Raw genomic sequence first — 24,333 nt, 5'->3', positions numbered from 1 at the left:
GGGATGGAAGATATATAAAGTAACTACACTCAATAAATAGTAGCAATTGATATTATTCGCTGGATGTTACAGGAATGCAAAAATGAGCAAGCCACAATCAAACCCCTTTAGAAATATCTGATCTAGTAGGGGAGGGTGCAACCTGTATACAAGCAACTATAATAGTCTGAATGAGATGTGCCATATAACTGAAGATCTCATCCGATTTAGACATCAAGCTTAAGTAGAAGGCAGCATTGGAAAGTGGACTAGGACTCTGTCCAAAGACAAGAAGAAACTGTTCCAGTAGGAGGGACGTGAAAGAGGAATAGTGTAGAGATAAAAACAAGCCTGACAGGCCATTCTGGGGAAGACCTTATGGGCCAATTTGAACTTAAATAGTTGAATTCAAGCAGCCACAACTACTTCCCGCAAATACTTCCCCCTCCTACCACTCACATCGTTAGGTACTTGAGTGCAGAAGTTAGCAATTCATGATACGCTACCCCGTTGCTACTCAAGGTGTTGTCTGTGGACCAGACGCATTAGTATCACCTGGAGCGTATTGGAATATGGAATTTGGGTTCCACCCCAGACCTATTGAATCAGCATATGAGTTTCAGCAACACCCCCAGGTGATTCTTTGGCACTATTAAGGTTGGTAAAGCACTGTCTTATCCTAAAAATGCAAACTGAAGCCACATTGAGCATTCACCTAATCTTTCAAATTCTGGTCAGATTTTTTTTACTTCTTTAGATGCTTCCATATACCTTCCTTTCCATCTGCGCCCTACCATTGTTTTAGTAAAAACAAAAACAAATAGCCACCTTTATTTTTTGAAGTTGTATTATCAAGAAACTCTGTGTGTGTGTGTGTGTGTGTGTGTGTGTGTGTGTGTGTGTTTTCTTGGGAACTTTGAGTAGGGCCCAATAAATAAAACTGCTTTCCCTATCCAGATTTTGAACCAATTAGGAAATAAAACAAAGGATAAGGCAGATAGAGGCCAAAATATCCTTATCATTGGTAAAGTCTAGGTTAGCGATACTGCCTATTGAACTTTCTATACAGCATCCAGAATCAACCAGACTTACTTATAATCAGTGCTGGCCCAAGGTGGTCTTGCAGCTGCCTTCCCCAAAGAGAGGGAAGAAGACAGGCCTGGTTAGGGGGATGGATGGGAGCAAGTGAGGGTCTGGAGAGAGCCAGGAGAGTCACCTCCACATAAAAGGAAACACTAGGAATGGAGATAGGTGTGTGTGTGGTGGTAAGAGAGAGGTGTTCTATAAAATGTGGTCATCACAATTGCTTAGATGTTTCTTAAAAGCAAAATTCTTTAGAAATGGTCTTTAGTGATGACTGATTGATGGTATGATATGTTACAATGAAATAATGAGGATTTTAATTTGCAATGTTTTAAAAAACGAGATTCGAGTTTAGGCTGAATGGTACTGATAACAAAGAACATGTTTGAAAATTTTGAACAAGAATGGTGCCACAACTGAGATGAAAGAAAAGGAATGTAGATTTGGGGGAAGCAGGACTTTATTGATGAAGATTGATATTTGACCCAGGAGTGGAGAGAACTTCAAAGACTTCCATGCTACCCCATGACATTGAGTTGCCCTAAGACCCAATATCATTGCCATTAATAGTGATCATGATAACAATAGTTAAGGTTTTTGAGCACTTACTGTGTGCCAAGTACTGAACTGTAAGAACAATATTTTATTTAATCCTCATAACAAGCCAGTGAGGTCAAAGTCGGTATTCTTATTACCAGTGTTCTCATATAATGGATGTGGAAATCAAAACTTAGAAAAGCTTATAACTCATCCAAGGTCACACAACTTGTAAGTGACAGAGTGAAGAGTCAAACCCAAGTCACCAGTTCCTTTTTTCAACCTTGTCCCTTTCATCCTTGTTTTATGGTCATCTATATTCATTGCCTTCTTTTTAAATAACTTTTTATTATTTCTGTTTCAAGTGTAATACATTTTTGTTGTATTTTCAAAAATTTAGAAAATACAGATAAAGAAAGAAAAGAAGAATCACCTATAATTTTCCACAGAGGGATAACCACTGTTAAAATTGTGCTATATATCCATCCACTCTCTCTTCTGTGTACATACTCACTGGTTTTTGTTGTTGTGATTATTTTACAGAAAATGGAACATATTGTACATGTTTTTTTACCTGCTTTTTGTACTCAACAATGCATTATAAACATTTTCCACATCATTCTAAATCATGTATTCTTCTATAATACCATTTTTAACATTGCATTTTATTCTGTTTTATGCATCCATCATAATGTATTTAACTAATCTCCTATTATGGCTTATTTAGGCTGTTAAAGTATTTTCCCTATTATAAAACTTCTGTGATGAAAATTTTTGTAGTCTCATCTTTGTATTCAACCTTATTTAAGACACTAGTTTTGCCCTAGTTCAAAGCCATTTCCTCTCCCCCTTTTTCCTCCTAAGGAAATCTCCATTTTTAGAAGTTAGAAGAGAGATGTCCTTTGATCTAGACAACTTTTCTCAACCCCTGTTGCAGTTCAGTGTGGCCATGTGACTGGGTTGTAGCAATTGGATGTAGTGAAAGTGATATGTGCCATTTTCCAGTCAAAGCTCCAAAAAGCAGTGTTTCTCTTCCATTCTCTCTGCACTCATCCACTAGAGAGATGCAACTGTAACTATATCATGGCCCTAGAGGGCAGCTGTATTAGTCATGGTTCTCCAGAGAAACAGAACTAATATATTCGTGGAGAGAGAGAGGGAGAGAGAGATTTACTATAAGGAATTGGCTCACGTGATTGTGGAGGCTGGAAAGTCTGAGATCTACAGTTGGCAAGCTGGAGACCCTGGAGAGCCAATAGTATAGTTATAGTCCAAGTTCAAGTCCAAAGACAGAAGAGGACCGATGTCTTAGCTCACAGACAGGCAGAGAGGAAGAATTCTTTCTTACTTAGCCTTTTATTCTACTCAGGCCTTCAAGAGATTGGATGAGACCTACCCACATTGGGGAGCTCAGTCTGCTTTACTCAGTCTACAGAGTCAAATGTTAAACTCATCCCGAAACGCCTCTCAGACATACCCAGAAATAGTGTTTTACCAATCACTGGGCACCCTGTGGCCCAGTCCAACTGACATATAAAATTAGCCATCAAAGTGGCAGAATCACAAGATGAAAGGGGTCCAGTGACTTGACGGCCAATTGGAAGAGAAACACTTGCCAGACAGAACATCCTCCTTGGACTCTTCTGTAGGTAAAAAATAAAATTCTATTGTGTTGGAGCCATTATACAGATATTTCTGCTGCGACATGAAATAAACATTGCTGAAAAACCACATATTCAGCAAAATTGTACATTCAAAATAATACTTTTAGGAATATTAGGATTGTAGTCCAACCACTAAAAATTTATGTAATTTTATAACAAGAGCAGTAACAAAAGCAATAATTGGTACCTTGAGAGACAACTTAGACAGTCCAGGCAAGAAGCTCAGCATGGTTGGAGGTTGCCTCAAGGCTATTAAAATGCTGTTAAAAAATAATTGTGGGAAATTATAGAGAAGAAGAACAGATTAGCTGTTGCTAGGGGTTAGGGATGGTGTTGGAAGGGGCTGGGCATGGCTATGAAGGGGTGGCCCAAGGGAACCTGGCAGTGATGGAACAGTTCTGTAGCTTAGTTGCGGTAGCGGTTACACTAATCCACTCATGTAATAAAATTGCACAGAACTATACATACACACTCACGCACGCATGCACATACACAGAATACATGTAAAACTGGTGAAATCTGAATAAGCTCTGTGGAATGTACCAATGATCAACGTCAGTTTCCTGGCTTTGATATTGTACTGTCGTCGTGAAAGGTGTTACCTTTGAGAAAACTGGATACAGGGTATACGGAACCTCCCTGTACAGTTTTTTTTTTTTTTTGCAATTTCCTACAAATCTGTGTTTAATTAAAAATAAAAAGTTTTTTAAAAATTGGGCAGAAATACTCTCTATGGTTATAAAACAATAGAGATGGAAACAGAACTCTGAGCCAGTGGGACTGCACCTAGGCGGCCAGAGGAAGTGCCACCTGCCCTGAGTGGGGCTGGAAGTACACCTGTCTGGAAGAAAGCCCAAGGTGTTGCACTCATTTTTATTTTCGTAACAAATACCCGAAGGGGCTTTTGCTGTGTATCAGCCAAGTGGAGGGCTTTTTCCTTTCCTGTGGCAGGTTATAATTCTACTCCCACTCTTTAAGCTCCTCTTCTTTCAAAGTATGTTAATGTTTTGAATTTGGCTTGTCTTCTGTTGTTGTTCAGGATCTACCTAGCCATTTAGAAAGGTATACTTAATTGCATGTGGGACATTTTCAAAATATAAGCCATAATATATTTAAGGGACAGAGAATTTCCTGGCAAGCTTTGAATCCTATGAACAGACCAGCCTTTTGCAGAGATGTTCAGGTATCTTTCTGGGAATGGGCTTCTGCAGATTGGTGATATCCCTGATTGTAAAGGAATTCACGAGACTCAACCAAAACATCACTGATGACTAAAAGCTCTCAACTCAGAGGTTATAACATCAGTGCATAGGAATCACCAGGGGCATTTGTTAAAAATGCAGATTACCTGTCTCCCATTCCCAGAGTTTCTGAACCCTGGTCTGGGGATAAGGTCTAGGAATATGCAATGTAACAAGCACCTCAGACCCTGTGGATGCTTTCTGCCTGAGGATCACTCTTTTAAAAAGACAGACTTAAGTCCTCAACAAGGAGGAGCCTAGCCTGCTAGCTTTTAAGTATTTAGCTGAGTTCCTGCTGAAATAGTGCAATTTGGCTGAACAGTGAGCTGTTGGAAGAGATGAGTAGAGGCCATGCTTCAAAGACATGCTAAGCAAACTGAAAAGCAAGGTAAAGCACCGTGACATTGCTTCCAAAAGCCCAGGACTGACAGCAGCCGACAGTCGTACTGGTACCGGTGTCACCTCTGAATACAAAGAACATTGGGTATTTTGACTTACTTCAGCAGGGATAAAATATTAGGGAGGAAAATATTCCCCTAACTAGTTTCCTCCTCTGAAGCATCAGTGTAGAATAATAATGCCTTATATTCATGCATCAGCTTTTCAATCACCAACTTATTTGACGCCATCACAAGAGAGATTTTTTTTCAATCATCTGCCCTTAGGCAAATGGTACTTTCTTGAACTTCCTTGAATGTTGAAAAATGTACTTTTGAAAAACACATTCCAAGATCTTTATAGCTTAGAAATATTTCCTTCTGAGAATGTTTAAAGGTGTTCAGTTGAAATAAAAGTGAATACAAATGGAGGCACAAAGCTGGTGTGGGGACCTGGAAATGGCCACCCCAAGATATGTCTCTTTGGCATCAGGATTATTTGAGGCTGATTGCTTTTGATAAACTGGGACAGGGAAGGAGGCTCTGAGGAATGGAACTTGCCCTTTGTTAGGACACGTTTACATTTGTAAGGTAAATCTCTATCTGTAAAAGGTGCCTCCCTCTCTGTACCAGGAAGAAGAAAGGAGATGGCCTTCTCTCTAGAAACTCTTAATCAATACCAAAGGCAAGGACTTAAAATCTGCATTTTATTGTGCCTGTTTCTGGTAACCTCCTGTAGCTGACTTCCCTCCCCCTCCCAACCTTGGCATTTCTTTAAGGATTAAGCATCTTTCCTTAGGGAAGGAACTGATTGCTGCGCTCACCTGTGACCGCCCAGCTCCAGACAATAGACTTGCCTCCTGCTACGCCCCCCGAGATAGCAGACCACTACATGCTGTGTCCATCAAGCACTGTGCCGACAGGGCAATCTTGTGACTATTGTGGGAGGGACATTTCAATCACATGTGAAACACCCTGTTTGGGGGTATATAACCACTATGTGTACCCCACTTCTTCGGTGCCCTTTCTTCTTTCAGGAAGAAAGGCCCTGGGCCATGGTTCCTCATAAACCTTTGTTTAATTTTCTCTTGCTATTCTGTCTCATGTGAATTTAATTCATTCTCCGGCCAGACGAACCCCGATTTGGGAAGAGGAAATGTCTTCCTCCCCTACATTGGTTACAGATGGTTAAGACATCAAGGGAAATTCTATGCTCATGTGACACTGTGTTATATTTGAATTTATAAGAATCATGAGACCTATGTTTTGCCAAACACTGTCCCGAACATTTATTGAAGATCATTCTTCTTCTTATACTCTTGGAGACTCTGGTCCATTTTTAGAATTTGGGTTTGAAATATTCTTGGCTTCTCAAGGACAAAGACCATAGTTTGTTGGTTTTGTATATTCTGCATTTAGTACATCATTCAATGTATAAAAGATATTCAATAATGTTGAAAGATCTCTTCTAGAATGCACTAACCAAGGGGAATCTAGAATGGGGTGGAAGGAGGGGGCGGAAAGGGTATCTCCTGGCCCCTTCCTTCTTTTTGCTTTGAAATTCATAGTACCTATTTGTTCAGATCCAATGAGTTAACCAAACTAGATAAGGTGGTAGTGGGTCTTCTTAGGCCAGAGGGAGCAGTGGAAAGTAGGAACCAATAAGCATACCCCCTCAAAGCTGGAGATCTTCAATAAATAAGACCAAGTTCCAAGGCAGGTTGTTATAATTAGTCATTTGGATCAAATATAATTTAAGGTTAATAATAACAATATTAATAACTACTGCACCAGACCCTTTATTTGAATTATTCCATTTAATCCATAGAACAATCTTATGAAATAGATGTTATTATCTGTAATGGACTGTGTTTGTGTTTGCTTATCATTGCCTCCTCAGGCACTACCACATAGTGGATGCCCAAATAATAGTGTTTCAATAAATGAGCAATGAGTGACTGAATCCCCACCTTTGCAGGTAAAGAAACTGAGGCTGAGAGAGGGAAAGGAACTTGCCCCAATGGCACAGCCAGTCAGTGGCAGAGCTGCAATTTGAAGGTCTGCCTTCTGCAGAAGCCCACACGGCTAACACTATTCACAGCACCTAAGTCCCTCACTTCATCCCTGAAGAGAGGATGTGGTTTTGTTTTATAACAATGGGACATAAATTGTTTATTAATATTCTGGTACCCATTTACCAGACCATTTGTCTCTCCTTTATAAGGCTTGCTTCCTCAAACATTCAACAAGTCATGACTTTGAGGACACGCTGATTCCCTCCGAAATTATAGACTCAGCCTCTACATTCACAGTGGCAGCTTTACTTTCAAGAGCAAATCATCACTAACATATTTCATCTCACAGTAAACAGCTTCTAGAGAATTCCCCCAAAGAGATGATATGACCAGTGATAAAAACAATTGCCCGGAGACTGGGTCTCATTGGCCAAATCAAGCCACTTAATTTCATAAACTTTTTCTTTTCCAGTTATATTGAAAAAGCATAACTAATGTAAAGGAGGGGGGAAAATGACTTTTTCCTCTACCGTCATAGGTTCAGTACCTGGGGTCCTACAAATTAGACCAACAAAAGATAGATTAACAGGAGAAAGTTTTATTATTACTTACGCATTCAGAGCCCTTTGCAGAAAAGTAAAGACTCAAAGATGCGGATAGGCCTAAGAGCTTATATGCATTTTTAACAAAGAAGGATAAATTGTGGAGACTTGACAAGACAAAGGAAAAAGGAGTTTGGGCTAAGGGTGGTAAATTGTAGGAAAGTGACTAGGAAATATATGGGGGAAACTAATGGAAGATAAGGGTTATTTTACAAGGTTTGTTCACAGATCTGTCTCAGTGCTGACTTTCTGTCTTCTTCATGGCCATAAAACTCCCCTGGGAGAGGGGATTTATGGCAGACCGCATTTCTCAGAAGTTTCTGCCTTTAGTCAGATAGAGGAAGTTCTGGGAAGGCTTCTTTCTGCATCTGTTGATTCTCATTTGTCTCCAATTCAAAATAATCCTTATGCCAATGTGCCATATTTTGGGGTGCAGTAATCTGATCCCCTTCACTAACGGTAACTCACACCCCAGGGATGTGGTGAAGAGTTGCTGACGGTGGTTACGATAATCACTCTGAACAACTTATTTCTATGGTCCAGAAGCAAGGTCTCAGCATAAACAAGCTAAGGAGTATTTCCGTCTCAGAAAGCTAGCCCTGAAGTGGAACAGGCCCAAACTGACAGGCAGGAGAGACTCCCGATGTTACCACATTTGCACCTTCAGAAATCCTTGTTCTCATGTTCATGAGTCTTAAAGCTCCGTTTGGGTCAGATCATGGACTTTCTCCTTCCCTTGCTAAATTCCAGAGCTTGTTTCTCCAATAAGAACTGCATGGAAAGAGTAGAACTTCATTTGCCATTCACTTTCCAAAATTATACTACCCTCTGTTGCATAGATAATCAGGAATTTCTAAGGTATTACAGAAGAGTTCAAAGTAAAATTATTCTCTAGCCCAGGGGTTGGCAAACCATGGCCTGTAGACCAAATTTGGCTCCACAGCCTTTTTTTATAAAGTTGTGGAACTTTGGAACACAGCCATGCCCATTATTTACATGTTGTCTGTTGCTGCTTTTATGCGGCCATGGTAGAGTTGAGTAGTTCTGAAGAGATGGTGTAGCCTGAAAAGCCTAAGTGTTTTTAATTTGTAAGAGCTAGGGTTTTTGACAGCAAAAGCAGTTTTTAAGTTTCAAGAAGCTAAGACTCTGGAGGATTCAGAGAATAATTTGTACCGTAAAGCATAGATTGAGAAAGAATGCATAAACATGTAAGTTCAGTTTTCCAGCTGGAAAATAGATGAAGTAAAAGCAGTGGATGGGACAAGGGAAAGAAAGCAAAGCAACTGGTATTTAGCTAAAGCTTCACCTTTGAAAGGGACCCAGTGCTCATTCCTGCCCTCAAGGCCAACCCTCTGATGGTGACAGCTGAAGATGACAATGGAAACCACAGATAGGTTCATGGCAGTCTTCAAAACAAAAGAGTTTGTACTTAATTTTTTCATTGAGAAGCTCCTGGCATCTGCATGGCTTTGTAGCATTAAGTTAGAAATGGAAGCCAGGTGCATTTAGACAAAAAGGCCCCAGACAAAACCCTAAATCTCCCACAGCACCAGCAAGCTATTGGAGGGCACCCAAAAGTTTCCCATGTCCCTGAGAAGGGTGTGGAATTGCTAAGAGCAGGGTGGCCATGGAAGGGCCTCATAGTCAAGATGAAGAGGATGCAGAGTAAGCCCCATGGACTTGGAAGTACCCCAAAAAGCGTGCAGGATGGAGATTTTTCAGCAGCAGATATAGGAGCAAATATACCAATGGCCAAAGACTGCTAAGGATTTTACACGTCAGCAGAAGCCAGCATAGACATGGACCAAGGACCAGACATGTTTCTGCCAATTCCAGAATGATCTGTAAGCACCAGAGCTTAGGTCACAAAGTCCAACCCGGAGAGAAGAGAAAGAAGAGGTGGCAGCTGAGCAATGCATTCTCTTCTCTGCTCTCTCCCATCTGAGTTTAAATCCTGAACTGATCAACTTAAAAATCCAAAAGTGACTGGGTTTACTTAGAAGCAACAAGATTTAGTTTTCTGATATTAGGAGACTCCAACGAAATTTCAGTTCAATTAGAGAAAAATGAGGAAAATTTAATTTTTGCACAACTGAATTAACGACTATGAAATATACACCTGCTATCCCAATTGTAGATAATATACCTCCACTATCAGATACTGACCAAAGGTAAATATCTTATTTTTTATAAGATTTAAGTATGCCATGTAGAGGTAACTAGCAGTTATTGAAGTTCCAAAAGGGGAAAAAGCAACAAAGAAATACTGTAAAAGAAATCATAAAAGAAAACTTCACTGAGTTAAAAGGACTTGTATCTTCAGATTGAAAGGACCCCCAAAGAACCAGGCAGGATAAGTAAGAAAAAAAGCACACACTTAGACATATTATATCCTGTTGAATATCTGAACTACTTAGAGAAAGAGAAAAACCTACCAACTTTCAAGCAGAAAGAACACTATTTACAGAGGAAAGAGAGTCAGAGTGGCATCCATCTTTTCATCTGTAACATTGGTGACTAAAAGATAGTATTATAAAATTATAGACTGTTAGTAGAACAGTATGGAAGTCCAAGAATTCCATACTCAGCAATGACATCATTGATACAAAAGGATAAAAGAAAGACATGACCAGACATAAATAAAGTAAACCATCCATAAAACCCAGCTGAGGAAAATACTTGAGGAATTAAACTAAATGTAATAAAGATGAAGTCAAAACAAGTATCTTAAGGGAAGCACAAAAATAAAGAAATAATAAGCATTGTAGCTTATAGTACCTATAGTTAAAGTTGTGATAGTGGGAGAGAGAATTACAATCTAAGTATTCCATAACGTTTGTTGAAACCGATGAAATACATTGCAGGGGAAAATTTACAATAGCCTGAAACTGAAATTCTATACTCTTTCAGAAAAACCTGGAAGTTGAGGATGAGGGAACCTGGAAGAGAAAGAAAGTTTTAAATAAGTTAAAAAAAATGTATACATACATACATACACACACACACACACACACATATATATATAAAGGCCTATAGAAAGTGGACAAGTAAAATAGCTTATTAGAGTGTCATAAAAATTATTTAATTTTTCTGCATCAGTAAAAAATAAAGGTTGCTGGTTAAAGATGGAAAATTGAAGATGTAATTTTACTCTGTTCTCTACCAAGTCCTCACTAAACACTACAATAAATGGTTTAAAAAAAAAAAAAAAGTAAACCCACAAGGATAGAGTAAGAAAGAGAAGAGTAGAACCTAATTTTGTGAGCTGAAATGTAGCAAGGTAAGTGGTCATTGATTGGGAGTCACTGCCATAAGGTGACAAAATTGTAAGGATCTTGAAGGCTACGGAAGTGAAAAGACCCTCCCTTGTATCTTTCATGGTTCCTAACAAAGACATTGGCACATAACAGCTTATTAATAAATTTTTTTAATAATGAAAAATGTAAGTTAATTAAAAGTAAATACTAGTAGAATTCAAAAGCCTAGAAAAGCTTTCAGAAAACTGGGGACTAAAATGAGGAAGAAGTGTTGTGAATGTAGAGAAACTTGACCACGCTTGCAAAAGTAAAGAGAATAGAAAAAAATGACCAATTAAAATATTTAATAAGTCTAAAATGGGGTGGAAGGAATGGAACCAAGTGAGATCTCATAATGAAGAAAATTGTGCAGACGTAGCTTAAGATAGAGGTGCCAGTAGAAGGTAACAATCAAATACATTGTGTATATTCCACAGAGAATTGCAAGATTTCATGGAAAACTTATGAGGAACTGAAATTTCCTTTCCTACATAACTTCTACTTTTATATTTATGGCATATTTACAAAAATTGGCCATATAATTGATCAGAAAGACAACCTTAATAAATTTGAAATATATTGTTTCTATAGACTAATTCATTTGACTATAAGCTAATATAATTATGTCAACAACAAAATTATGACCAAAAAATAATAATAATAATCTTAAGCAACTGGGAATTTTTAAACTGTATTTTGAAAACAAAACAAAATTAAATAAGGAAATTACTTCATACCGAAGCCTATGCATACAGGCAGCATGACTCAAATGGTCGTGTATAGACTTAAATGCTTTCATTGTTTAAAAAATCTGAAGACAAAGGAAATAAGTGGTCCATTTAGGAAACTGGAAAGGGAATAAAATAAAACAAAGGAAGTAGGAGAAGGTAATTAAGAAAGATAAAAGCTAAAATTAACAAAATAGAAAGTCAAAGACAATAGAAAATACCCATAACTTGTTTTTGAAAGAACACTGAATATTGATAAATAAGTTAACTAAATAATTATTAGCAAATCAAATCCAATAGTATCTTGAAAGGATAGTATACCACTTCCATGTGGATTTTATTTCAGCACTGCTAGAATGGTTCACCATTATGAAATGTATCAGTAAAATGCATTACATCAAGTGAAAGAAGAAAACAATAATTATATCAACAGAAGTCAGCAGAACTGACCAGAGAGGCCTAATGCATTCTGTACTCCTCTGGTTTTGAAGCTTATTTGTCATTCCTAATTCTGTTCTATAACTGCGATAACAATTCTCCTAGTAATAATAAAAGCAGAATGATCCTGTCTGCAAAACTCCCTCAGCTCTCTCCTCCCTACCAGGAATATTTCTTATAAATCAAGTGCACATTTGTATTAACTAAAGTGCTCTCTCCTCTACTTCGTCGTAAGTCTTCTCAGGCATACAGTGAGGGATTCCCCTACAAATGCAAATTATCATGCGGGCCCTCTGACTTATGCACAAGAGATTCTAGAAATCTATAAATGGGGAGAATACCCATCTCAGTGAACAGCACCACCATTCATCCCCATGCTCAGGCCAAGAAACCAATGAGCCACCTTGACTCTCTCCCTATTGGTCAAGTTCCATCCCGTGTGTAGTGTTTGAATGAGACTTTCTTTGATCATCTTTATAACCAAGAGAATAGGGTGCACTTCACAGGCAAATTCATTGCCTCTCTGCATACAGAACAGTTTAAAAAACTAAATACTAACTAACTAAAATAAGCTAAAGCTTATTCTTCGATATTGTTCCAGTAAGGCTTAAAAAGCATTTTTGTATTTTTCAAAAAGCAACGACAAATATATGTCAATATATACTATATTCCTTATGGTCCTCAGTGTGTAAAACTCTTCTGTGCTAATTTAGGTAATTAAGAGACACAAAAAGCTTGCATTTAGTTTGATGAATGAAACTTTAGTAATCAGACAGACATCAGTTCAAGTGCCACCTCTGTCCCTTAGCAGCTTTGTGATCTAGGGCAAGTTACTTGGTTCTCCAAGCCTCAGTTTCCTCATCTATAAAATAGCAGTAATAATAACCAATTGTAGCTTTAACAATGAAATAAAATTACATGAAACAACGCAGCATCTAACACATAATATATGTTCAAAAATGTTAAATATTATTGCTTTGAGTAGAATCAGAATTTGGCAAACTTTTTCTGTAAAAGGCCAGATAGTAAATATTTTTGCCTTTGAGAGCCACGATGTCTCTGTCCCAACTATTCAACTTCATAGTACAGTGGAAGAGTAGCTCCAAATAATATATAAATGAATGGGCATGGTATGTTCCAATAAAACTTTATTTACAAAAACAAGCAATAGACTAGATTTGGCCCCAGACTATAGCTTGCCAACTCATAGACTAGATGAACTTATTGATTTCATGGTACCACAGTAATATTAATCAACTACTTTTCCCATCCTTTTTGTTATAGACCCTGAGATTGATGGTTAAGGATTCCGAGAGAGTTAATCTGCCTCTCCTTGCTTCTTCCTTAATGAACATGAAGTATTCAGCTCTAAGGGAAAAAAATGGCTTCCACCCTACCCCTTCAAGCTCATGGCTTCAAAACTCAAGAGAAAACTAAATCTGCCAAGTGTCCTGATTGGACTCAACATATCCAATGTATTTGAATAACCATTTTACATTTTCAAATGTGCTAACAGGCACCACATAATTAGGTTTATTATCTGTACCACCACATGTAATTCTGCATTCAGTGTTAGCTCTGGGCTCTCCCAGTGGTGGATCTTAGCAACCAGCAGGTGGCATTCCCATTTAATATTAATACTGAATGCTCACTCAATTGCAGCCCCTTCCAACTTGAGGAAATAAGACCCCTCTCAAGCATTTCAAAATAGTTATTTATAATTAAGGTGAAATAATCATGTAATTTGGAATTTCATCCCCATGGCTTTTATAAATGTATTTAAAATACCATTTCAGTCAGTAGTGGCTTGAATTGTGTCCCATTCAAAAAAAGGTTATGTCCATGCCCCAATCTCTGGATACCGTGAATGTGAACTTATTTGGAAAAAGAGTCTTTGCAGATATAATCAAGTCAAGTATTGCAAGATGAGATCATCATGGATTACCTGGGTTATTACCTAAATCCAATGACAAGTGTCCTTAGAAGAGACAGAAGAGGAAAAGACACAGGGAGAAGAGGGGAAGGCCATGTGAAGACAGAGGCAGAGATCCGAGTGATGCAGCTACATGCCAAGGAACACCTGGAGCCACCAAAAGCTGGAAGAGACAAGGAAGGATTCTCTCCTAGAGCCTTCGGAGGGAACACGGCTTGCCAACATGTTGATTTTGGACTTCTGGCCTCCAGAACTGTGAGACAATAAATGTTTGTTGTTTTACGCCACCAAGTTTGTGGTAATTTGTTATGGTAGTCCTAGAAACCAATACACTGTCCAAATTAATAAAACCGAGTCAAAAGTAAGGCAGATTGTTTAATAAAATCATGACTTTCAAACTCAGCTACTTAACCAAAATGTTCGACCTACTAAACTATAGATTTTCTGTTCGTATATCACTTTGAACATGAATGTTCATACCATTTGTGAGGCGGAATGATTTTGGAGACTTGTATTTTGATTTCCTCAAAGATAACAGACCTTATCTCTTTTCTAAGATCTTACGACTCCCATACATCATTCAGGAACAATGAGGCATTCAATTGTCCATGACATCTTTTCTGAATGCAGTATTAGAAACAAAGCAGGGACCACATAGAGATAAATGTGCATCACAGCATCTCTGAACAAGCCATTCTTGTCTTATTTCTTATGAACTTGCATAGGCACTCATTCAGATACAGTCAGCAGCATTTATTGTGCACCAAGCAGGTGCCAGGCACTCTGCTAGGTGCTGAGCAAAGAGGAATCAGGTATAATTTTTGTGGCTTAGTTGAGGAAATCAAAGTTTACTGAGAGAGATAAATAAGGACGTAGATCTGGTGCATGTGATGAGTGAGAAAGCACAGTGGTGACAGTGGTGGTGGGAGCACGAATGAGAGTGTACAAGAGGAGGAGGAGATGGAACCGGGGCTGAATCTTGAAAGCTTGGTTAGCTGGACTGGGGGCTAGGACACATGGTGTAAGGGAGCAGGAGCAAGAGCAAAGAGGTTCGGGAAACTGCCAGAGGGTCAGTATGTCTGGATTACAGAATTATATTACAGAAAGGCTAGAGATGCAAACAGGGCCACTATGGTGAAGGGCCTTGGTAAGGGGTTCGAACTGCATCCTTAAAACAACAGAGCACCGTTCAAGGGTTTTGCATCCGTTACTGAGTGATATGATCACATTGCTTTTTGGAAACATTCATCTGCTGGTGTGTGGATGCTGGATCAGAACGGGACAGGAGTAGACAGGAAAATCAGGTTAAGAGGCTGTTGCAGCCATCCATTCAGACTTTTGGAAAATCTGGCGACCGCAGTAGGAGTGAAGAGGAGGAGAAAGTCTGGAGAGGGTGTTAAGGGGCTAGTTCTTAAGACTAGATGTGGGGGCAGGAGAGGGAAAGGTAGTGTTTGAGAATGACTCTGCGGAGTTTTTGAACTCCTGAAGATTAAGTACTGTCTTTTTATTCATCTCTATGCCAGCCCAGCCACCTGTATAAAATGTCTTCAATTTGTTAGTGGTTGAATCAAATTTCCTAGGTTTCTATTAGAAACTGAGGTGCCAGGTACTTTCCATGGTGCTCCTTGAATACCCTTCACTTTCAAGTATATAAAGCTGTTATGAGAGCTAATTTATGGCTCTCAAAAGGCCTCCTGTTTTTGTTCGTCTATCCATTTAGCGTCTTCTTACTGGATTAATGGCCTGGTGCATGAATCACGGTGACTGCCCACGCAGAATTAAGTGCTAACAGGTTTCAGGAGAGCCATCTCTGATGCCTCTTGGACCCCCCTCAGCAAAGGTCAGCCGTGGCTAAAGTCCCCCACTCCAACCGCCTCCCACCCCCAGGTCTCTCTAGGCGTCTGTCACATACATATTCATACTCATTCTCTAGAAAGGACCCCTTTTTGAGTCTCTCTAGCTACTATCGCTAAAGAAATTCCCACAGCACTGCGAACTGAACCGTTTTAAAATCACTTTGTGACTGAGTGACTGAGCAAGCAAAGCACTGAGCCTCTGAAGTGCTCAATACACCTGAATAGCAGACCGACTTCCTGAAGAAGTCATTCAAGAGGGAGAGAGGACTTGGGGCCAGGTTGAGCAGAGAAAGCCTCACAGGGATGACTCGAGTTGAGTTTCTAAAGATAGTTGGGATTTAGCCAAAGTTTTGGGGGGAGTGCTATTGGCAATTTGGTCTGAATGATTCATTCACGTGCTATGCACGCATAATGCTTAGCATCCCCAACTCACGCCCACTAAGTTCCTCTGGATCCAAAGTGCTCCTCAACACACACACATCTCCAAATACTCCCTGGAGAACTGTACTTTCCTGGGTGTGAACCACTAGCAAAGGGAATGTGAGAGGGTGATTCAAATGGAGGAGACTAAGGGTGGATGAGGGACACGTGAGACTCATCGTTGGACCACTGTCAGAGCATCGTGTTTGTAGTAGAGGATGCAATAGGAAAACAACATTTAAAACGGGCTAAAAATGAGATTTATCATTAAATGCTAGTCACAACATGTTCAAATGGCCCCAAAAGACAATGTTAAACACTAACATCAGGTCCAATTAAGAAGTCAAAGGCATGTAGAAGATGGAATGTCAGCTTTGAACTCAGACCTAATTTGAATCCCAGCCTTACCACTTACTAGCTATTTCCTTGGGCAAATCACTCATGTCCTCTCAGCCTGCTTTATCATCTTCAAAATGAAGATCATACTTCCTCAAAGCGTTGATGGGATGTCATCATGTTGTAGGAGGTCGTCGAGAGGATGTGACTGCTGGTTGACCTGAGAGCTAGATTCTAGCAGTCGGAGGCTCCTTACCCACTCCCCTGTCCTTGGAATATACATTCCACCACTGTTCCCACACTAGGAGCCACTTCAAGGACATAGCCTTGAGACAGCAATGTCTTACTGAGACCATCTGGGCTATATAAGTGACTGAACCCTGTCAAGGCCTCTGTATAAACTCTTAAGATTCTGGCTGGCAGGTGTGGAGATCTCGTCTCGTGGCTGCCGGAGACAAGCCTCATACGTAAGTTCCTTTGCTTCTTAAACCTGCCACCTACGCATCTGAAGTGGCCTGCCTCTTTCTTCGGTCTCTCCTTGCCCTCTATATACAGGAAACAGTTTCAGATTTTACCAGGGAACTCCAGAGTTACGAACCAACACATCAATCTGATATTAAAAATATTTGAGCCTTGAAATAACTACTTTGTAAATCAATATGTGTTCTACCAGTATATCAAACATTTTGTAAACAAGTCCTCTGAATTTTGGTTGTATGCTTTTCAAAGTTAGTTGAAAATATTTTCCTGTTTTTTGTTAATCAAAGTAATATTTACACTAATTTTAAGTGTCCAGTTTAGTAAATTTTTGTAATTTTGTGCAATCATTTAAAAACCACCACAGGGGGCCCCCGCCTTTCTCCCCACTCCGTGCGCAACCCCGGCCGCGCTCCAGCGGCTGCGGAGGCCGAGGGGCTGCAGGGACCCGAGCGTGCAGGTGGCGAAGGCACCACGTGTCCGGCCCGGGCTGGCGCGGGCGGAGCGGGCCGAGCCCGACTCCCCGAGCCTGAGCGCACAGCTGCGGCGGCGCCGGGGCTCGTCCGCACCCGACCCCGGCCCAGCGGGGCCACGGCCACCCGGGCGCGCGCAGATGCCTCCTCCTGGACGGCGCGATGGGGCCCTTCCAGCAGAGAAAGGCATGTCTGTTTCACATGACAGATGTATTTAGAATCTTATCAGTATAATTTTTTAAAAACTGACTTGAGAAGGCTGTGGAGAAGATCCAAGATGGCGCCGTGAGTAGTCCTCTTTGTCTCTCCCCCTTCGAGTCTACAATTATTTGGACACTTATCGCTTGACAAAGGATATCCAGACAGCATCTCAGGACGTCTGAGACACCCACGCGACTATACATCGGAAGGCAGACGGACTTTCCTCCGGGAGGATGTGGAAATAGGTGAAAACTCTCTGACCCCGACGGGCAGCCTAGTACCCGCAAGCGGCTTTCTTCCAACGGACGCCCCCAGAGGATCCACACACATCTAGGGCAGGAGCGAGAACACAACAGAGGAGCGACGGTGGAAACAGGTGACCAGAACCCTACCTAAACCCCCCGCCATTACTCCTAAACGCAGAGGGAAACTTTGGAGTTGCACACCTGAGCCCGCGGGGAGAGTCTCTCCCCGCCATTGGCAGGGAGACCCAGCCTGGTGCTCGGGGCGCCTGGAGGGTCCCAGAGAGAGTCACGGAGGGTACGGAGGTCTCCCAGCTGCCGTTGCCCGCCCCGTGGGACTAGGGATTGCCGGAGATCTCGGAGAGGACCGGGGCTGGGGGAGCTTTCAAAGGCCGGTTCTGTGACCCGGAGGGGAAGCGCCGGAGCTCCGCCCGGGCAGCAGACAAAACTCTCTGTGTGCCGTTAGCAGAGGGGCCACGCCGAGCATTCACGGCTCCGGGAGAGGCCCGGAGAGAATCCCAGAGGGCGGGGCGACCCCCAGCTGCCGTTGCCCGCCCCATGGGGCTAGAGATTGCCAGAGATCTCGGAGAGGACCGGGGCGGGGGGAACTTTCAAAGGCCGGATCTTCGACCTGGAGGGGAAGCGCCGGAGTTCCGCCAGGCAGCAGACAAAACTCTCTGTCTGCCATTAGCAGAGGGGCCACGCCCAGCATTCAGGGCTCCCGGGAGAGGCCCGGAGAGAAGCCCAGAGGGCGGGGCGACCCCCAGCTGCCGTTGCCTGCCCCGTGAGACTAGGGATTGCCGGAGATCTCGGAGAGGACTGGGGCTGGAGAGAGTTCAAGAGACCCAGCTTAGTAGCCTAGGGGGAAACCCTACAGGCTCACAGCAGCCTTAGGGAAAGCCTCTGCACAGCACCAGTAGAAGGCACCCAGCCGCCAGCCACAAGGCTGGAAGACCCCAGGGCAAAAGCAGCATAGCTAGGTGTACTAACCACAGACTGTAGAAGATGCCAATAGCTCTCCTGCGACCCATAGAGGACAAGTGAGATTCGGTGGGTGCCGACAGCAACGGAGCGACAAATATAAGTGATCCCACCCCTGGCTGCTGGAAAAGCCCATAACACCGTTGCAGACCCCAAGGAGAGAGCACATCTAGGTGGGCTGCAACAGTAGGCACCTGCAGCCTGAAGCCCCCCTGTGACGGCCCCCACGGCAGAGGAGGGAATCCAAAGGGCCACTGTGGCTACGAAGAGGGGCCCAGGCCCAGTTAGCAACTACGGACAGGGTTCCTGGTTGGTGAAGTATAAACAGCTGCTCCCCCCACCGCAGCAACTGAAACAAGTGAAAGGAGCAACTAAACTCTATCTCCATGCGGAGGCACAAATAAACAACATCAAGCAATATGAAAAAATACATTAAATCTCCAGAACAGAAAGAAAGTAACAAATACACAGAAAACAATCCCAAAGAAAATGAGATATATAACCTAAATGATGATGACTTCAAAACAGCCATCATTAAGATTCTCAATGAGTTAAGAGAGAATTCTGACCGACAACTCAACGAGTTCAGGAGCTATGTCACAAAAGAGTTTGATACGATAAAGAAGAACCAAACAGAAATATTGGAAATGAAGAACACAATAGAGGAGATTAAGAAAAATCTAGATGCTCTGAACAGTAGGGCCAATAATATGGAGGAAAGAATTAGCAATTTGGAAGATGGCAATATAGAATTGTTGCAGGCAGAGGAGGAGAGAGAAGCAAGACTTAAAAGAAATGAAGAAACTCTCCGAGAATTATCAGACACAATTAGGAGATGCAACGTAAGGATTATAGGTATACCAGAGGGAGAAGAGAAGGAGAAGGGGGCAGAAAACCTATTCAAAGAAATAATGGCTGAGAACTTCCCAAATCTGGTGAGGGAGATGGATCTTCAGGTGACAGAAGCCAATAGATCTCCAAACTTTATCAATGCAAGAAGACCAACTCCACGGCATATAGTAGTGAAGCTAGCAAAAGTCAACGACAAGGAGAAAATACTAAGGACAGCCAGGCAAAAGAAACTAACCTACAAAGGAACCCCAATGAGGCTATCAGCAGATTTCTCAGCAGAAACTTTACAGGCTAGAAGAGAGTGGAATGATATATTCAAAAATCTGAAGGACAAAAATCTACAGCCGAGAATTCTCTACCCAGCGAAAATATCCTTCAAATACGATGGAGAAATAAAAACTTTCCCAGATAAACAAAAATTAAGGGAGTTCATTGCCACAAAACCTCCTCTTCAGGAAATCCTCAGGAAAACCCTCATTCCTGAAAAATCCAAAAAAGGAAAGGGGCTACAAAACCAAGAGCAGAGGAGATAAGTAGAAGGACAACAACAGAGAGTAGCAGCTCTACATCAGAACAGATTAAACCATGGGACGAGAAACAAAGGAAACTGAAGAAAACCGGAAAACAAGACACAAAATGGTAGTGGTAGGCCCCCACGTCTCAATAATCACTCTAAATGTAAATGGATTGAACTCCCCAATCAAAAGACACAGAGTGGCAGGATGGATCAAAGAACAAGAACCAACAATATGCTGCCTCCAGGAAACACACCTCAGCCCCAAAGACAAACACAGACTCAGAGTGAAGGGATGGAGAACAATACTCCAAGCTAATAATGAACAAAAGAAAGCAGGTGTCGCTATACTAATATCAGACAAGGTAGATTTCAAAGCAAAACAGATAAAGAAAGATAAAGAGGGACAGTATATAATGATAAAAGGGACTCTCCACCAAGAAGACATAACACTTATAAATATATACGCACCCAACACAGGAGCACCAAAATTTGTAAAGCAACTCTTAATAGAACTAAAAGAAGACATCAACAACAATACAATAATAGTAGGGGACCTCAACACACCATTAACACCAATGGACAGAACATCCAGACAGAAAATCAACAAGGAAATAATAGAATTAAATGAAAAATTAGACCAGATGGACTTAATAGATATATATAGAACACTTCATCCAAAAACAGCAGGTTACACATTCTTCTCAAGTGCACATGGAACATTCTCAAGGATTGACCATATTTTGGGAACCAAAGCAAACATCAATAAATACAAGAGAGTTGAAATAATATCAAGCATCTTTTCTGATCATAACGCTATTAAACTAGAAATCAACTACAAGAAAAAAGCAGAGAAAGGTGCAAAAATGTGGAGACTAAACAACACGCTTCTCAACAAACAATGGATCATTGAAGAAATTAAAGAAGAAATCAAATATTATCTGGAGACAAATGAAAATGAGAACACGACATACCAAATCATTTGGGATGCAGCAAAAGCAGTCCTAAGAGGGAAATTCATCGCAATACAGGCTCACCTCACTAAACAAGAAAAAGCTCACGTAAGCAACCCCAACCGACACCTAACAGAACTAGAAAAAGAAGAACAAACAAAGCCCAGAGTCAGTAGAAGGAGGGAAATAATAAAAATAAGAGCAGAAATAAACGATATTGAAACAAAAAAGACAATAGAAAGGATCAATGAAACAAAGAGTTGGTTCTTCGAAAGAATTAACAAAATTGACAAACCCCTAGCCAGACTCACCAAGAAAAGAAGAGAGAAATCGCAAATTAATAAAATCAGGAATGACAGAGGAGAAATCACAACAGATACCAATGAAATACAAGAGATCATAAGAGAATACTATGAAAAACTATATGCCAACAAATTGAACAACCTGGAAGAAATGGACAAATTCCTAGACTCCTACAATCTCCCCAAACTGAATCAGGAAGAAATGGAGAATCTGAATAGACCAATCACAAGTAAGGAAATAGAAACGGTAATCAAAAACCTCCCCAAAAACAAGAGTCCAGGACCAGACGGCTTCTCTGGAGAATTCTACCAAACATTCAAAGAAGACTTAATACCTATTCTCCTCAAACTGTTCCAGAAAATTGAGAAAGATGGAGAACTCCCTAACACATTCTATGAAGCCAACATCACTCTGATCCCCAAACCTGACAAGGACAACACAAAGAAGGAGAACTACAGGCCGATATCACTGATGAACATAGATGCAAAAATCCTCAACAAAATTTTGGCAAACCGATTACAGCAATACATCAAAAAGATTATACACCATGATCAAGTGGGATTTATACCAGGGACACAGGGATGGTTCAACATCCGCAAGTCAATCAACGTGATACACTACATCAACAAAATGAAAAACAAAAACCACATGATCATCTCAATAGATGCAGAGAAAGCATTCGACAAGATCCAACACCCATTTATGATAAAAACCCTCAGTAAAATGGGTATAGAAGGAAAGTACCTCAACATAATAAAGGCCATATATGATAGACCCAAAGCCAACATCATACTCAATGGACAAAAGCTGAAAGCCATCCCTCTGAGGACAGGAACAAGATAAGGGTGCCCACTTTCACCACTCCTATTCAACATAGTACTGGAGGTGCTGGCCAGAGCAATTCGGCAGGAAAAAGAAATAAAAGGAATCCAAATAGGTAACGAAGAAGTAAAACTCTCGTTGTTTGCAGACGACATGATCTTATACATAGAAAACCCCAAAGAATCCACAGAAAAACTATTAGAAATAATCAACAACTACAGCAAAGTAGCAGGGTATAAAATTAACGTGCATAAATCAGTAGCATTTCTATACACTAACAATAAACTAACAGAAAAAGAACTCAAGAACTCTATCCCATTCACAATCGCAACGAAAAGAATAAAATACCTTGGGATAAACTTAACCAAGGAAGTGAAGGATCTATACAATGAAAACTACAAGACTTTCTTGAAAGAAATAGGCGATGACATAAAGGGATGGAAAAACATTCCTTGCACATGGATTGGAAGAATAAACATAGTTAAAATGTCCATACTACCTAAAGCAATATACAGATTCAATGCTATCCCAATCAGAATCCCAAGAACATTCTTCACAGAAATTGAACAAACAATCCTAAAATTCATATGGGGCAACAAAAGACCGCGAATTGCTAAAGCAATCCTGAGCAAGAAAAACAAAGCCGGCGGAATCACAATCCCCGATTTCAAAACATACTACAAAGCTACAATGATCAAAACAGCATGGTACTGGTACAAAAACAGGTCCACAGATCAATGGAACAGGATTGAAAGCCCAGAGATAAAACCACACATCTATGGACAGCTAATCTTCGACAAAGGAGCAGAGGGCCTACAATGGAGAAAAGAAAGTCTCTTCAACAAATGGTGCTGGGAAAACTGGACAGCCACATGCAAAAGATTGAAAATTGACCATTCTTTTTCACCACACACCAAAATAAACTCAAAATGGATCAAAGACCTAAAGATTAGGCCTGAGACAATAAGTCTTTTGGAAGAGAATATAGGCAGTACACTCTTTGACATCAGTTTCAAAAGAATCTTTTCGGACACTGTAACTCCTCAGTTGAGGGAAACAATAGAAAGAATAAACAAATGGGACTTCATCAGACTAAAGAGCTTCTTCAAGGCAAGGGAAAACAGGATTGAAACAAAAAAACAGCTCACTAATTGGGAAAAAAATATTTACAAGCCACTTATCCGACAAAGGGTTAATCTCCATAATATACAAAGAACTCACACTGCTTAACAACAAAAAAACAAACAACCCGATCAAAAAATGGGCAGAGGACATGAACAGACATTTCTCAAAAGAAGATATGAATATGGCCAATAGACACATGAAAAGATGTTCATCATCGCTAATCATCAGGGAAATGCAAATCAAAACTACACTAAGATATCACCTTACCCCCGTTAGATTGGCAAAAACATCCAAAACCAAGAACGACAAATGTTGGAGAGGTTGTGGAGAAAGAGGAACCCTCATACACTGTTGGTGGGAATGCAAACTGGTACAACCACTATGGAAAACAGTATGGAGATTTCTCAAAAAGTTAAAAATAGAAATACCCTATGACCCAGCCATCCCGTTACTGGGTATCTATCCTAAGAACCTGATATCAGATATCTCAAGAGTCTGTTGCACCCCTATGTTCATCGCAGCATTATTTACAATAGCCAAGACGTGGAACCAGCCTACATGCCCAGAAACTGATGATTGGATAAAGAAGATGTGGTATATATACACGATGGAATACTACTCAGCCATAAAAAAAGACGCAATTGGCCCATTCACAACAACGTGGATGGACCTCGAGGGCATTATGTTAAGCGAAATAAGTCAGTCAGAGAAAGACGAACTCTATATGACTCCACTCATAGGTGGAAATTAGTATATTGAGAAGGAGATCTGATCGGTGGTTACCAGGGAAAAGGGGGGGTGGGGGGAGGGTACGGAGGGGGAAGTGGTGTACCCACAACATGACTAACAAAAATGTACAACTGAAATCTCACAAGGTTGTAATCT

Source organism: Equus caballus, chromosome 3 (assembly GCF_041296265.1).
Source record: "Equus caballus isolate H_3958 breed thoroughbred chromosome 3, TB-T2T, whole genome shotgun sequence".
In the NCBI taxonomy this organism is placed as follows: Eukaryota; Metazoa; Chordata; class Mammalia; order Perissodactyla; family Equidae; genus Equus; species Equus caballus.
The sequence above is the reverse complement of the archived record's forward strand: the minus strand, read 5'-3'. Positions refer to the sequence as shown.